Source organism: Chelonia mydas, chromosome 18 (assembly GCF_015237465.2).
Source record: "Chelonia mydas isolate rCheMyd1 chromosome 18, rCheMyd1.pri.v2, whole genome shotgun sequence".
Classification (NCBI taxonomy): Eukaryota; Metazoa; Chordata; order Testudines; family Cheloniidae; genus Chelonia; species Chelonia mydas.
The window spans coordinates 8,492,184-8,508,868 of NC_051258.2; the positions used below are offsets into that span (position 1 = coordinate 8,492,184).

Consider the following 16,685-nt stretch of genomic DNA (forward strand, 5'->3'; position numbering starts at 1 on the left):
ATGGAGCATTTAGGCCACATGAGCATAAGGGGAATGGGGAAGTGGTGAGTGAAGGGCTGCCGAGTTGAAGGAGGCACATTCATTAATACTAGTCAAGTCAATGGGTCTGATCCAATGTCTGACTAAAATCAGGGCAGACTCCTGCTGCCTTTTACAGGCGCTGGATCAGGCCCCATGTGACTATCTTCTGTTTCCGGCTTCAGTATTGAACTGCCAAGAGGAAAGGAAAACGGTGACCGAGGCATGTTCCATGAGCTAAGGCAGGCAGCCATCTTGTGCTCCCATGCAAACCTTCTTGTAGTTTTTTTCCGACCTAGACAGCTTTAACTCCATCTTCTGTGGTATGCTGTGCACAAATCTACAAATTTGCTGTATTTCTCCCTTTTCTAACCGCTACAATTACTCTGCAAACCACAGAACACATCCACACAGCTTGCCAATAACAACACAGTATAGTTCACATGTATCATAGTACAAAAATTAAAAACCTCCTTAAAAACATGTGAAGTTCCAAAGCACAAATAATGCCCAGGCCAAAATCACACAGACTAGTAAATACAGACTCTGTCCACAGAGGAGCAGAGTTAAGGTTGTCAGCGTGTCACTGTGGTGACAGCAGTTGGTAACTGTTGATTTGCTTGCAGTGTGGATGAGTTGTGTTTGGGAAAGGGTGACAGTGTGCGTGTGAGGAGATGAGGTCTGTAATTGGATGACTTTACTCTGGTTTTCATGGGACTGATTTGGGTATTATTTGTCTTTAGGAGCCTTAATTGTTTTAATAAAAGTTTTTTGGTATCTTTGAACTGGTATTACATCTCATCATGTTGCCTGCAGTTTCAATCTTTTCAGAGTATTTTGGAATGTAAGGGCTGTTGTTTTGTGTATTTGCCACCCCACTGAATTTGGTTATACTGGCATGTTCATGTTTGGTCAGTGCTGATTTAGAAGGAGATTTTCAAAAGCCTCTAAAGGATTTAGTGCACTTGGGAGCTTTTGAAAATCTCCCCTATAAGAATTCATGATGAAAAGATTAAATTGCATGGGTCACAGTATGGTGCCCTATTGGGACCCTAGTTACTACAGTCCTTCTATTTGAGGTTCTAACTATTAATGCCTCTTCATAATCTTTCCCTCGGATAATTTTACATCAGTGCTATAGTATTCTTATCGATTTGGGATCTAGCCAACATTGTACATTGATACACTGTGCTGAATGGCTTTCCCCAAATTTACTGTATTCCCTTTGGCTACTAAATCAGTTCTTTTTATCAGCAGCATTTTTGTGACAATCTCTTCTAGCATTGACTATTGGTATCTTGATCTGTTATTCGTGAGATTCTTCGTGTTACCTTTATTTGAACGGCTAGCACTCTTGTCCCAGCGGGGTGCTATCCCCTGCTTTTCAAACACTGCAAACAACAGAGTGAACTATTCTAATGCTTTGTAATCTAACAGAGCAAACCAAAACCAACTCCAAGTCGTCTGGGTGCATTTGGAGGAGGTGTATATGGAGCGTAAGTGACTTGCCTAAAATAACCAAGCAAGTAGATAGCACTAGCGGAGCTGGCAACAGCATCCAGAACTCCTGCCTCCCCTTCCCCTGTGTTCACCTCAGGTCTGAACTCCGGTTACAGGGTTAGTGATAAAACAAAGCGAAGACCATGAATGGGCAGCAAGCCAGCAACAGGCCTCCTCGCAACCATAGTTTTCCTATGGAAAGTTCCTAATACTCCTGTACAGCTAACCGTGATCCTATATGCCTACCACGAATCAGGTACCACAGTGATGGGCATGGTGTAAGCACAAAGATAAGAGAACAATAAGACCATAGAAAGACTGCTCTTACTAGGTTTAGGTTGCCAACGCTCCAGGGTTGTCCTGGAGTCTCCAGGAATTAAAGAGGAATCTTTAATTAAAGATTATGTCATGCAAGGAAACCTCCAGGACTTCATCCAGCTAGAAATGGCAACCCTAAATAGGTTGCAAAGTCTCAGTAAAATTTACTGACATCTAAAACTAACATTGAAAACTGATTGTCAGACTGAGTCCATCAAAGCTGTGTGTAGGCAAAAACAGAAGGATGCTTCCTAAGGTTATTTCCCAGCAGGTATAGCTGCAGTGGCTGACTTATATTACCATCTCTGCTACCTACCAGCCGGGTTATTTTAGGCAAGTCACTTAGAGGAGACTCGGGGGGATATGATAGAGGTCTATAAAATCGTGAGTGGTGTGGAGAAAGGGAGTAAGGAAAAGTTATTTACTTGTTCCCATAATATTAGAATTGGGGGCCACCAAATGAAATTAATGGGCAGCAGGTTTAAAACAAAAGGACGTTCTTCTTCACGCAGCGCACAGTCAACCTGTGAAACTCCTTGCCTGAGGAGGTTGTGAAGGCTAGGACTATAACAGGGTTTAAAAGAGAACTGGATAAATTCATGGAGGTTAAGTCCATTAATGGCTATTAGCCAGGATGGGTAAGCAATGGTGTCCCTAGCCTCTGTTTGTCAGAGGGTGGAGATGGATGGCAGGAGAGAGATCATTTGATCGTTACCTGTTAGGTTCACTCCCTCTGGGGCACCTGTTGGCCGCTGTTGGCAGACAGGATACTGGGCTGGTGGACCTTTGGTCTGACCCAGTATGGCCAGTCCTATGTTCTTATGTTCTCTGTATACCTCCTTTTCTCCCTATAAATGATAAGAATAATGATAACAAGAGCCCCCAGTTTATGAGACTTCATTAATTGATGTGTGCAAAGCATTTGCAGATCCCCCAGGGAAAGGTGCCACACAAAGGAAAAGTATTGTCGTTAAATCACGAGGGTGTTACCTAAATGAAGGGAATCATACACGTTAGACAGAGAAAACACCTTTTCAGATCATTGAGGGTCCGTCTACACTACAAGTGCTAGAACAGCACAGCTGCAGCTACGCCACTGTAGCACTGCTGTGTAGACACCTGCTGTAGTCATGGGAGGGGTTTTTCCATCACTGTAATAAATCCACCCCCACCTCCCTGAGAGGCAGTAACTAGTCACCAGAAGAATTCTTTTGTCGACCTAGCAGTGTCTACATGGGGGCTTAGGTCAGCTTAACTACATCTTTTAGGGCAGGGGTGGCCAACTTGAGCCTGCGAAGGAACCAGAATTTACCAATGTACAGTGCCAAAGAGCCACAGTAATATGTCAGCAGCCGCCCATCAGCTCCCCCACCCTGCTCCCAGCACCTCCTGATCAGCTGTTTCATGGCATGCAGGAGGCTCTGGGGGCGGGCGGGCAGGAAGGGGTGGAGTGGGGGCAGAGCCAGGGGTTGAGCATTGACCTACCCACCCCCCCGCACCCCCCCACACCTTGGAAAGTTGGCACCTGTAGCTCCAGCCCCAGAGTTGAAGCCTATACAAGGAGCCGCATATTAACTTCTGAAGAGCCGCATGTGGGTCTGGAGCCACAGATTGCCCACCCCGTCTTAGGGTGTGAGCAATGTAGCAAAGTCGACCTAAGTTTTAGGTGGAGCTCAGGCCTGCATTGGCAAGAAACAGTGCACAGAGAAAGGACATAACAGGTATTAAACTGAGCCTACTCTTGATTGTACCATAAGAAGCCAAGGCCATCTCATCAGCTAAACCATAAAATGGTGCCAAGTTCAAAGAGGTCCATGAGGAGGCTCTCACGATCTCACTGGCAGGGATCCCTTATGATGATGCTCCCAGAGAATTAGGACCGTAGGAATCGCCAAAGTGGATCAGGTCAGCAGTCCATCTAATCCAATATCCTACCTCTGACAGTGGTCAACACCAGATGCCTCCAAGGGAGGTAGAATAGGCAGCTATAGAATGACCTACCTCTATAAGGGAAGCTTCTTCCTCGCCCCCACCAAGTAGAGAGGACAGTTTATGCCTCAAAGTAGGGCGGTTTATACTCCTTCCAAACTTTTATTTTTAAATCCTTACTAATTAACAACTGGATCAAGTCAACTGGATCTCTAACATCCCGGACACATTGAAAAACTGGACTCATCAGTAATCTACACCACCCTCCTCCTTAGAGGGGTCTCTTCTTGTTGCTGGAGCTAGTGAGTCTGAGTGGTGGCTAGGGAGAGGAGCATGAATAAAGGACTGGATTGGCGTTAGTAATCTCTGGTTGGAGGTCAGGGAAGAGCATGTTCGGAAAAGGAGGGGGGACGACAGAGGAGGTGGCTGGGGATCTCTGCAAATTAAAAACAAATAGTCTGAGGTCAAATTAAAACCACTAACAACAACACACCCTCTCAGTGTTTTTTGGAGTGTTCAGATGATCTCTGGCCCTGTAGCTTAGCTGCAGCTGGCCCCTCTCCAGGGTGAGCTGCAGAGGAGAGAGAGAAGTGTAAACCTCTAAGAAATTGGGCTGAGGGCACTTTAAATCTTTCCTGTCCCTGCTTGCTCATTCCTGTCTAGTACAATATAATCAGATCCTCTCAGAGTCAAGCCCCTTTCCTTACTGAAGGCAGCCTGGAATTGCTCTGCTTGTGTGAGAGAGAGAGAGACAGACTGATTGTGATTTTCCTGTGCAGTGCTGCTGTCTCCATTCTGAGCCTAGCCAGGAGGGGACAGAGAGCTCTCTGCACTAGAGTGGAGTTTGCCATTTGCTGTGGGCTTCCTTGCCTCTCTGGCATTTCTCCGCGGGCAGGGAATCTTTGGGAGCAGATGCCTTGGAGGGGCTGGATCCTTCCAGTACCAGGTTGAGCTTCCCAAGCCCCATTACCTTTCTCAACTGGGGTTTGGTTTTGGCTGGGGGTTTCTGCAGCCTTTCCAGCCCAGCTCTTGCCTTTCACGCTAGTGAACTGGAGTGAACTGGGGCTCCTCTGATTTTTTTTCTGGAAAGTTTTTTTCCTCCCTGTCCAACCTCCCCCCTCCCCAGTTGATTGTGAAATTCTGTTTGGATGGGCTTGAACCTTCTGCACCTTTTGGATTCTGTTGCCTGACTGAGGCTCTCACCCAGGCTCTCAACCACTTGTTATTATTCATAATTATTTTTGCTCCTTTCCTACCTGTTGGCTTGTGGCGGAGGAAGTTTCTGCACTTCTGGGTTTGCGAGGATTTTGACCTTCTCAGTCCCTCTGGATTCCCTGCACTCCAGGATGCTGTTGCTGCTGGGGATGAGGATGTTATAAACTTCTAGAGGGGGCAGATATATTTTCTCTCCCCCCCCCCCATTTCCCTATTTGGAGAGGATACAGATCTGAGGTGTTGAGATTGGCTTGCTCCTTGTTTTGTGTTTTTTTTTTTTTTTTTCTCCTCTGAGGAGATTGAGGGAAGATCCCAGTTCTTTTTAGTAGCTGATTTGCTTGGGCAATCTGAAATTTCTGTCCTCGGAGAGTGATCTGTATCGATCTGCTGGCTTCCCTCGGAGCTTCTAGCCAAGGACCTTATGGGATTTTCCTTCAGTCGACTTCATGGTAAGTAACCCCCCGCACACACCCTCCAAAGCACTTTTCATCCACATAAAGTTGCAAACTGCTAGGCATTGTTGCAATTGCAAAACTTTTCTTCTTCTCTGAATTAAATAAAAAATAAACCTGCTGCATTTTCTTCCTGATTTATCAAGACCAGATTTTTGCTTCTTCTCCCCACCCCTTTTCCCCCCAAAGTGATTCATGGCTTGAAGGATGAGAAATTGCCACAAACAGAAATCAGATACAGATGAGGAAGACTTCAGGAGATATGCTTTGAAATCATTAAAATATTTCCACCAACACCCTAGTTCTTCCCGCCCCCCGAAAAGTAAAGAAAAAACATAACAACCCCCACCCATTAGAAGCAATTTAATTTTGTATCATTTGCAAATTTTTGGTGTGCAGATTTTCTGATCAATTTTCATGAATTTTTTGGATGCAGATAAGAAAGGGTGGGGGAGGGATATTTAATCAAAATCCTTAAAGTGCATTGATTAACCGGAGTATCAGAAAAATGTAATAGTTTGGGCAAAATAATGAAAGGAAATGTTCCTACTGGAAAGAAAACGATCATATTGTAAACTTACCTACAAACGTATTTTTGTATTATAAATGTATTACATATATTGTACTGCTTTTACATATATACACACACCTGACAAATACAGTAAATATTTCTTTTAAAACCATTGAAATATTATGCAAGCATTGACAAATGAATGTATATGTTATACCTATATCTATTTTGCATGGTAATCATAGCTTAATAATAATAATAAAAATAAATTTCATATTTGATAGGTGCATTGTAAATATTTATAATGCTATTAATTTGTTACAGACATAATTTCCACATCTTCCATATATAAGGATAGTTCACTTGTGATATTAGTGATATATTTCAAGGACAGAATTTGCTGTGCTCTATTTTCATGTCATATAAAAGTTGACCTAGACAACTCCTTACACTTTAACATGTTTGTTAGCATTTATTTTACCAGAATATCATCCTCTTACATACATATAGATCCTGATCCTGTAAATGCATGGTCATATGTGTAAATTTTGCTTATATGAGTACTCTCATCGACTTCAGTGGAATTATTTTCATGTGAAAGAACATTACACATGCAGGATATCTTTACAATATAGATGCCATGTGTGAAATCTTGGCCCCATTGAAGTCAATTGCAAAGCCCCCACAAACTTCACTGGGGCCAGCATTTCACCCTATATATTTAGACAAAGAGCTATGTATTATATGGAATTTTCCGACCAACTCAAAATAAATTGCGTGCAATCTAACCTTTTTGCAATGCAGTTTCCCATCTGGACGAGAGGTTTGCCCCAAATCTTAAAACTTCAGGCCAGGAAATGGAATTCAGCTTAAATGTAGAGACTCTCATGTTTGCAAATACCCCCAAGGAAGGGCAAGGATCGGGGCTTCACCCTGTGTCGTGGAGTCCAGTTTGGTCATTTGTGGTGTTGCGGGGGGCTCGGGTGGGTTAGTTATGCTTCTTGAGGGCCCAATTCTGTATCCCGTGTGCAACCAAAGCCCCTACTGAAGTCGATGAAAGTTTTGGGAGCACAAGGAATGCAGGATTCGGCTCAGAATCATAGTCCTTTTAAATCAGATCCTGAAACTTGCATATTACTAGGCCCTGTTCCTGCTCCTTTTGAAGTCAGTTTACAGAACTTCCAGTGATTTCAGTGTGGGCAGCATCAGGCCCCTAAAGTCTCTCAACCCCAAGGTCCAGGAGTCCAATTCTGCAAGGTGTTGAGCACCTCCCATGAGGTTCTGAGTACTCCCAGTTCCCAGTGAAGTCACTGCAGGACTCGGCTCTTAACCTAACAAGTGAATATAGGATAGCTATTCTTCTGGGGGTTGAGTCTAGTGGGATTTACACACAGCAGCTGGGACTAGGAGCTAGTCCTTCTGGGCTTTCCATTAGCACTGCTGCTAATTGCTGTTTGCCATCTTCCTCAGACTTTTGTTTCTCTACCTTACCAGCTAAGCGGAGATTGGCTTTTAGTGTTAGAATTTAGTCTGCGACAGACCCTCTGGTGGTGTAAATCAGCTCCATTGACTTCAAAAGAGCTCCACTGATTTACACCAGCTGCAGATCATGGGCCTGATCTTGCTGGAGCAAAATTCCCCTTGAAGTCATTTGGAATTTGGCCTTGGGAAAGACTGCGGGATTGGGCCCTTGATTGGGGTGCGTTCTAACGTGCGTCTTTAGTCTTCTCATCACGTGCGAGGAGAAACCTCCCACTCCAATGGCTGTGGCAGTAAGACGACTTGCTCAGCTTGGAAACGGTTTATGTTTTGGTTTGCTCCTGATCTCACTGAAGTCAACAGGCCCAATCTGGCAGATAGGGAGGTGGGGAGAGTTTTGCCTGAGTCACCGCTCTGGGGTCAGGCTCCAAGGCCTTTTTGGTAATGCTTGAAAATGCTGCTTGAGCTGAGATGCTGGGGCTGCTAAGTGACTCTGGGAACCCTATAGAAATCCCCAGGCCTTGATACTAATGCCGAGGGTTTTTTATAATCAGTACCGGTGATATTACAATGAATACCAAATCATTGTACCTAACGCTAATGCTGCTGTTTCAGTGCCCACTGGCATTTCCCACAGCTGAAAAGGCAAGTAAACAAAGTCAGAGGGTGAAATCTTGACCCCACTGAAGTCAATGGGAGTTTTGCTGTTCACTTTGGTGGAGTCAGGATATTGCCCTGGTTGTTGGGAAGGGATGAATGATCCTGAGGCTTCTTTGAAAGGTCCAGACCTTTAGCCCCAAATTCCTTCCTCTGTCAACCCCTTCTCCTCCTCCCTGCAGCTCAGAGCTGATCCTGAGAGAACCCACCATGAGTGAGCACCAGGTGTTCAGAGTCTAGTTGAATCAGTCCTTTATATAAGTTCTGTAATAAATGACTGACCCAGCTAAAGGCATCTGCACTCTGCATCAGAGACCACGTCTGTCTCTGGCTTGAAAATGGCTTTCAACTGTGTCTATTTTCAATTAAAAAAAAAATCCCAGTGCAGTTATTTATTTTAAAAAATGGGTGTGATCGAATTCCAGTTGTGCTTGTTTTGAGCATGAATACGCTGTGCCAGATTCCAGTCTCAGTTACACCAGTGCAAATCTGGAGTAACTCGCTCCAGATTTCCGAGGTTGTAAGCGAGAGTAGAACTGGGCTGTGTGAGGAGTGAAAATCCCAACTGTTAGCTAGATGGATGTCTCTGATGTCCCGTTACAAATCGAGCTCTAGCGTGAAAGCAAATTAATTTCAAGAGCATTCCTGAAGGTGGTTTGGATTGTACTCCCAACTCTCTTTAAAGCGGCTGTCAGCGTGGCACAGACGAGAGGGGGCTGTAACTTCAGTAGGGACGGCATGATGAGAAATGCTTCCACAGGGTGCAACTCTGTGAGCTTCCTGCTGAGCCAGGTGCTTTGTGGAGACACAATAGGGTAATTGATGTATTGTTAGTGAGCAAGCCCTGGATTAAGGATTCAGGGGGAAAGGAATTTGCTTGGAGTGGTCAGTGGAGTCGCAGCTCTGGAATATGGGGGATAATAATACTTACCCTCCTTTGCAAAGTGCTTTGCGATTTGGGCATCTAATTCCCCTGTGCTCCTTTGACAATCCCAGCCAACCTCAAAATGTAGCGCCAGCTTCATTCTTCACTTTGCAGCAGTGAGGGTTTGAATTGTTCCTCGGGAAAATGAGTCTCTCTGGTCAAGGTAAAAACACAAGAGGAAGTTAGCCCTGATTCGGGTCTATACGTGTGAGCTAGGCCTTTGCCACGCTACAGCTGAAATGATGCTAGCAGCTGTGTTTAAAAATGCCTGTTGCTTCCCAGTGCAGAAACCTATAAAGCTACATAAAGAGGTTTAGGGTTTTGCACCATGCTACAGACTAAACCCCTCTATAAAGGCTCTGTAGCATGCATTTCTCGCATCCCTGCCCGCATCGTTAGTGCACCCTGATGCTACCAAACCCGGCTCCCAACCTCCGCTGTTGCTAGCATGGTGTTTGAGGCAGTAACGAGTACATTTCCTATGTTTCAAATTTAGGGTCTCTCCTCAGTGGAAGTCAGTGGTAGCAAGATTACCACAATAGTTAGGTAGGACAACCGAGCTCTCTTAATGGAACACGTGTCGGAAGAAGAAAAAATCTCAGACATGGGAGGGGAGAAAAGAAAATATTTTTCTGTCACAGGTTGATACAATTTACCGACTTTGATCAGATTTAGTTTGAAGAAAATTAGAAATTAAGGTGAATTATGAATGGTTTGTGTTAACCACCAATTGTATATGGCACACCTCACACTCTGGGAAGCAGTTACTTGTGCTTTTTCCACCATCTGCCTATTGGAGTCTGATCCAAAGCCTATCCAGGTCAATGGAAGTTTTTCCAATGACTTCAGTGGGCTTCGGAGCTGGTTTTGCAGATGCATGAAGCTAGTTTATCAAGTGCTCAGCGGATGCAATGTGGGGCCAGGTTTTCAAAAGAGCCACTCAATGTATTGAACTCTTCTGAAAATCTGGCCAAATTGTGAGTTCTGAGCTTTTCTTCAAATTCTACCTAGAATACACCATTTTCCTCCATATCTGTTTTATTGCTATGAACTTCCCAAGCTCATGTGAGTGGGAATGAATATGTCAAGGAAACTTGCAACCAACCAGCCCCAAAGTGAGAAACGACACAACACCCATCCTGTTTCAAAGATTATTTTTTTGGGTTCATTTTTTTAAAAGAAATAGACCTTCCTCAAGTTAGATATTTTTTTACATTTCCTTCCAATCTTCTGCAGCTCAGTAGAGCAAGACCAAAGCTCCCAGCTCAAATTGGATTTCTGTGCTGGGTTAAGCACTTGTCTGTCTTGCTACCCCTACGAGTTATTTCAAGACATTTCATGTATAACCCCCTCCCCTGTCTATTTCATTGTGACATTTATCAAGTTAATTGGGGGCTTGCAAAAACAAGTGTGGGATCGGAAAGAATTGGTCTCTTAAAAACTTTTGTAGTTTGCATTTTTCTGCGACGGAGTTCAAAAAGAAAAAAATTAACTACGTTTTAGTGAAAAGCAGATTCTTTTAAATTAAAAAATGAAAATTTTCAAGTAAATTCCACTGGTTTTAATTTTTGTTTAAAGTATTAGAAAACTTTTCAGTTTTGTCAGCTTTCATTTAAAAATGTTGTTTGCTCAGAATGGTGCGAAACTTGCCCTTGCTTTGTCTGGGTAAGTAAATGAATATTATTTGACTTGGGATTTTTTAAAGTCCAGCTCTCTGTAATCACCAAGAAGCTCTGCCTGAATAAAGTTCCTTATTTAAGAGGAGCGATACTCTTGAGCTTTCTGAAGCATATATGTGTTTCTTCCAATTGTTAACGGGCTAGATTTTCAAAGAAGTTTGCTTCTGTTTAGGTACCGAAGTAAGTGATCAGATTTTCAAACAGCTCAGTGTATTGGATTTGGAGCTCTTTCACAAATCTGGCCATAAATGTCACAAGGGGACTCAATGCAATCTGCTGGGTCCTGAGCACTTGTAAATCTGGTACTGGGCTCCTTGGAAAGATCCCTCCCTAGGAGGAGAGTGTGGGTAACTTTTCCTATATATAAAAATGACTGAAGAATATAGTGGGTCAGTGACCTGGAATGGCTAATCAATTGCGGGAACAGAACAGAATTTTTTTTAAAATAGTGCCCTTGCTAGAAAGTCCTTCCTATAACCGGGTGATAATCAGCTCAGGGTTTGGGCTGATTGGTTCTGTTTTGTGAAGAGTCTGATGCTTTTAAAAGGACTCATGAGAATAATCCCATTCAAATCAATGTGAACGCAGATGTTTGGGTGAGTAAGGGTTTGCAGGATTGGGCCCCTTAGATTTTAACATGTGCTTGCTAAAGAATACATTTAAGCTGTTGCCAGCCATGGGACCGGGCCCTTTATGGTGCTCTGAGCTGCGGAGCAGACTTGACGCTCACTGAAGGCAGCGGGAACTGAGGGCACTCAACCCCTGGCATGATTGGACCTCCCCATGGACAGAGTCTTCATTAAGTAATGTTTATAAAGCCCGGGTGTTGGTTAGGCACCCAGAACCCCAGGATGCCATGTGTGTGTCCATGTCCGTGTGTGGCCTTATTCACAACTTGTCTGTGTCCCTGTTTTTATATATTTGGCAAAATCACAAGAGTCTGAATAAGATAAACAGATATAAATAGATTTTTATTGTAAACTGTTCTGCAAATGGTACCTCCGCCCACCTGCTAGGTTGTCTGATATTTTGGTGTAAAATTCCCTTTGGAAAAAGAGGGTAAAATCTTACAAGATCTTTTCATTTTCCACAAGTGTTTGATTTCCAGATGGCTTGGAACAGCTGCAGGCTGGGAGGTGGGAATGCAACCTCGGCGGTCATTCCACTGGTCACCCCTCAGCTGATGTTAGGGCCCTCGTTGTCTCATATGCTTCCATGGGTGGAAGGGATGCTGCTGGGGGAGGGAAGAATTGCCTCCTTGGCACTGCCCCCCTGCTTTCTTGAGGGCCCTGCAGGGATCTCAGGGATTTAGGATGGGAGGGGAGGAGATGCTCTCTGAGGCACTGAGTATCTGGGCTTAAGTTACTGGTGCTTGAAGCACAGTTAGTTTGGGCTCCATGCCCATAACCCTTCAGCGAGGGGAATTCTGCAAAGGGGCAGGGTGCTTGGAAGTTGCCAGCCTGGCTCCTGAGGGTGCTGCCAGGGAGGTCAGAGGAGCAGCATGGAGCTGTGGGTGGGGTGGTCCCACATTGTTATGGCTACCACCTGGCTGCAACTCCCTCAGGAGCCGGATAACATGGTGTCCATATCTGCCAGAGAGGTTTGGATGTGAAACATTCCCTGCGCCCAGGGCTTTGTCTCTGCAGCGTGTGCAGCTCACGCTAGCCTGGGGAGCAGAAGACAGGTCCTGCTTCTCTCTGCTCCATGCAGAGCTTTGGGCCCAGACCAGACTAGGATCCTCCCAGATTGTCTTACCCAGGCAGACTTGCCTGAGTAATACAGCTCTTGCTTTCTGGGTATGCTGGTGTGATGCGAGTGTCTAGCCCCGGTGGACTCACATGTACCCAACCCGCTCTCCAGAGCACGCCCAAGGCTTCAGCACCCATCTGCAGACATGCCGAGTCCCATCTACAGCATGCTGCAAAATGGGATCGTGCTTCAGCTGGCTCAGAGGGCGAATGTGCTGTAACATGCTCCCTTGATGTGGATGTGTCTGTAGATGGGACCTAAACTGCATTAACCCACTGACTGAGAGGCCAGTTTTCAAACCTGAGCGTTCAGAACTGCTCTTAGATGCCAAGGTGAGCACTTGGGCAATTGAGTCCCGATGTGATCCCTGAAATACAGAAGGAGGTGCCCTCGGTTCACTGCCAGCAGTTGAATATTGCACACCCCATGTGAATGTTAAATGCTGAATTTAGGATAGTAGGGATGAGTTAGTGGCTAGAGCAGGAAACCAGGAGTCAGGAATTCTGGGTCCTTTTTCCAGTTCTGCCATTGGCCCAGCTTTTGGGTATATCTGTTAGGCCTTAAAAGTGTTAGTGCAAGAGTGTACGTGCACAGATCTCCACATTTGCATGTGCCCAGCAGTTCATGCACACTTCCAAAAACGTTGACCGTATGGCTTTCTGCCTCAGTTTCCCCATCTGTATAATGAATTTCATGGGGATTGTGAGACTGGGCTAACCAGTGTAACTTATGAGCTCCTCCAATGAAAGCTGCTGTAATACCATTGTTCGCTGAGATCTAGTAAAATGTCTTTGTCTTATAAAGGTGCTCCAGCCAACATTTTGAAAAAAGGCCGTAGACTTTAGGTGCATTGGTTTTGGATGCCAGTTTGAGACACCTGGAGCCTGGTTTTCAGAGATGCCAAGTCCCCGCATTTCCCATTGACTTCAACTGGAGTGATGGGTGCTCAGCAACTCTGGTAATTGGGCTCAAGTTTGGCATCCAAAATCACCTCTGAAAATTTCCCCCTCACTCACCCTCAACCCATCTGTAATCAGCTAGTGTTGTATTGCCTCAGAGTCATTCTCCATAAAATATATTAAATGCATGTTTAGGAGTCTTCACTGAAATGGTCTCTGTTTGCCATGGAGAATTCAAATGTGCAAGCTTCAGATTCACCTTCTGTATCTTCTTGTGGGGAAGGGAAACACCGGTGAACGAACACTCGCCATTGTCAGACACAAAAGGGAAGCAAACATGAGGGCAGAGAGTTAATGGACAAAAATTCCAAGAAAAGTTTGCTCTATTTCTAGCTCCCACCTCCATTCAGATTTGTTTGGTTATAACTTTGCCACTCTCCTTGCCTTTGGGCTGATCTTTAAGGTGCTTCATCTCCGAGGTGGTTTGATCCTATCTTTGTCAGCTGGAAAGTGTGAGTGATCTCGGTTCAGCCGCATGTGTGCAGGAAGGGCTGGAGGGTCAGAGATACACTCTCCCTAACCCCTGTAAATTCTGATCGGGAATTTGGAGGTAGGAACACCCCACATGTGCGACCGCATTACAGCTGGGACTCAAATTCCCCATGAGTCTATGCGATAATAACAGCAATGACTCACCTGTCGTGCCATTCTTCCCTTTGGCCACCTGGTTCTTTCCCAGATGTACTCCTCTTTGGTCTCTGTATCGGTGCCGTTCTCACTCTGTGCTGATTGAAATGGCCCTGGAAGTTTTACTGATCTAACTAGCCTCACACAAAGGGTCTCTTGAGCCCTACAAAGTACTCAGTTCAGACAGTTGGGGTTGGGCTGCTGGACGAAAAGTGGCAATGTCGTTACGGGACAATCAGGAGCGAAAGCTGCTTTTGGTCCTTTCATCATGAGAACGCAGCTGCGATTGTGCCGAGCGGCTGCTGGACTCTTTAGGCCAGGATGCGCTGGGATCAGACGCCTGCTTGTTGGATTGCTCTTTCCCCTGTGACTCTCTGGGAAAGGATTAGGGAGTTGGGTTGTAATTGAGTAAATGTGGTTTTATCTGATTTCAGCACACGGTGCCAGGTTAACTGACCCTGGCTTCCGGCCTGTTTGGTAGATTGGGGGTGAAATACAGTGGATACCAGATGTATTGCTTAATACAGCATCTTCCTGCTTGAAAGACACTCCTTGGCATTCTTCTCCATTACGGGCTCGCATCTGATCCCGCAGGGAGTGGCCTGCCCCTATGGATTTCGGTGGAGTCGCTCATTTGCAACCGAATGAGTGAGGTCAGAGTCTGGCCCCAAAAGGAGAAGAAATGTGCTGGATTTGGGAGTCTGCATTGCCGTAGCGACTGCAAAGGACGGAGAACGGTCCATGGGGGAAGTGGAGATTGCGGTGCCCTGAAGTGAGGGAGGAGGGGGAACCTTCACAATCCCTGAGAGCTTTGCTGGAACCGAGCTGAACTTTCTGCTTGAAAAAGGTTTGCCTCGGAGGAAAAAATGTGGCCCTGTGTGGAGAGGAGAAAGAATCCCTGTGTGTGCCGTCTCGCTCTCTGGCAGACCGGGGGTCAGCGCTGCTAGGAACACGCTTGTTTCTTCAGGGGCTGGAACGTGTAATTTAGCTTGTCACGGAGGAATGCGGTCAATGTCTTTATTTAATAAGAAGATTGTTAACCTGCCGCGGTGCCTCATCTTCCTTCCTCTCCACCCCTCCAGGCCCAGGGTAAGAAGGAACACGGCGCTTTTGTCTCCCAGCCGGTGGCTGCCGTCGGATGAGAGGGTTTAGTGGCAGCTCTGTTCGCATGACTGGCTTGAGCTATACCAGATGCAGACATGCCACAATTACATGTTGAGCTGGTTTTCAGCCCCAGCTCTAGTCCCTAACTCCCGCAAGTAGGATATTTTCCTACCCATTTGAGTCAGCCCCAGTGCTCGCTAGAAGCTTGGGACGGGGGCCTCAACTGCATGCCTAGCAAATTAAAACACCATGTGAACATGGCCCGTTAAAGGGCTAAGGGTTTGATGCTCTCGTCAGTGAATCAATGGGATCTGAGGGTGCTTTGCACCATGCAGAATTGGGCCCTTGATCTGGGCAAGGAAATCTCCTGTAGAGAATCCCCCCTGCTGGCTGAGTAGGCCTTTCCAAATGAGACCGTTTGCTGCGCTGTTAGGGGCCCCGGGTGGAGAATGCATCCCTCCCTGTACAGGGAAGGACTGGACTTCAACACATGCTAAAGTGCTTCCCTGAGTGTGGGCTGGGGGGGCTGTGCACTGGCTCAGCAGGAGTACTGCTCGTCTTTCACACAGTGCCTGAGTGAGGCCGGAGCCCAGGTGCCGTGGAATTATCCTGGGCACCCCTGGTGATGGAGCTGTGATGACGGACAGCAGAAGTATCATTTCACGGAACCCTGCCCTTCCCCAGGCCTCAAGTGCTGACAGAGCTCGCTGCCTCACCGCAGGGCAGGCTGGGACTGGCCTCTGGGCGCAGAGAAGCCTGAGAAGCCTTCTGTGGAAAGAAGGAATCGCTTTTCTCTTTGGATTATCTAAACAAGTGCCACGCCAACCCCAGAGGAAATATTAACGCCCCCTCGGGGAACTCCGTGCTGCTCTTTGGGTCTCCACGAGCCCTGATTCTGCAATCAGATCTGCACAGGCAGGTCTGTAAGCCTGTGTAGAACTCCTCCCCCCAACCGATAAATATCTTAAAGGTTAACGATGCTGCTGTGCAATTCGCATTGTTTTTTAAAAGCAATTATTTGTGGCCTAATTGTGCACTCTTTCAAGGAGCTGGCAAAGTTCCCGTTGACTTTAATGGGAGCAGGATCAGGCCCCCCACGATTCAGTTTGGGAGAAATGTAGAACCCGAGGTTGAGCCGGCGAAGGGATTTAGCCACCCAACTCTTCTTAAATTTCAGTGGAAGCTGTGAGAAGGCTAGATCCCCGACGCAGCTCACCTGGAGCCTGCAAACTCTTACTCACGTGAGGAGCTCCATTGACAACTCTGGAATAATGCATGTCGATGAAGGCTGCTGGTGTGAGTGAGGCTTGTAGAGACAGGCCTGCTTTGTAAGCATCACGTATCAGCACAATAAGAAAATGATGATTTTTTCTTACATCATGGCTAGTAAATAAATGAAACTCTTCATAAATTGCAGCCTAAGGGCTGGTTGCCCAAGGTGCTGAGCGCCCCTTCAGAGGAGCTGAGAGATGACAGCATTCAGACTGCCCACTGCTTGATGTCTTTGGATCAAGACTGGGTGCCTTTCTGGGAGATAAACTTGAGTCAAGTTATTGGGCTCAG

At 45.9% G+C, this 16,685-nt stretch overlaps 1 protein-coding gene across 2 annotated transcripts in view; it reads left to right on the forward strand.

Moving 5' to 3' along the window:
- LOC102937750 (NBL1, DAN family BMP antagonist) overlaps positions 1–16,685 on the forward strand; it is a 64,158-nt gene that overhangs the window by 37,675 nt on the left and 9,798 nt on the right. Inside the window, exon 1 of one of the 2 annotated variants that reach the window (XM_027829926.3) lies at positions 3,407–5,429. The exons of the other annotated variant lie outside the window; for it this stretch is intronic. The gene's annotated coding sequence lies outside the window, so the exon portion shown is untranslated. Of the gene's footprint in view, positions 1–3,406; positions 5,430–16,685 lie in introns of those variants that run through there. 2 annotated transcript variants of the gene reach the window in all.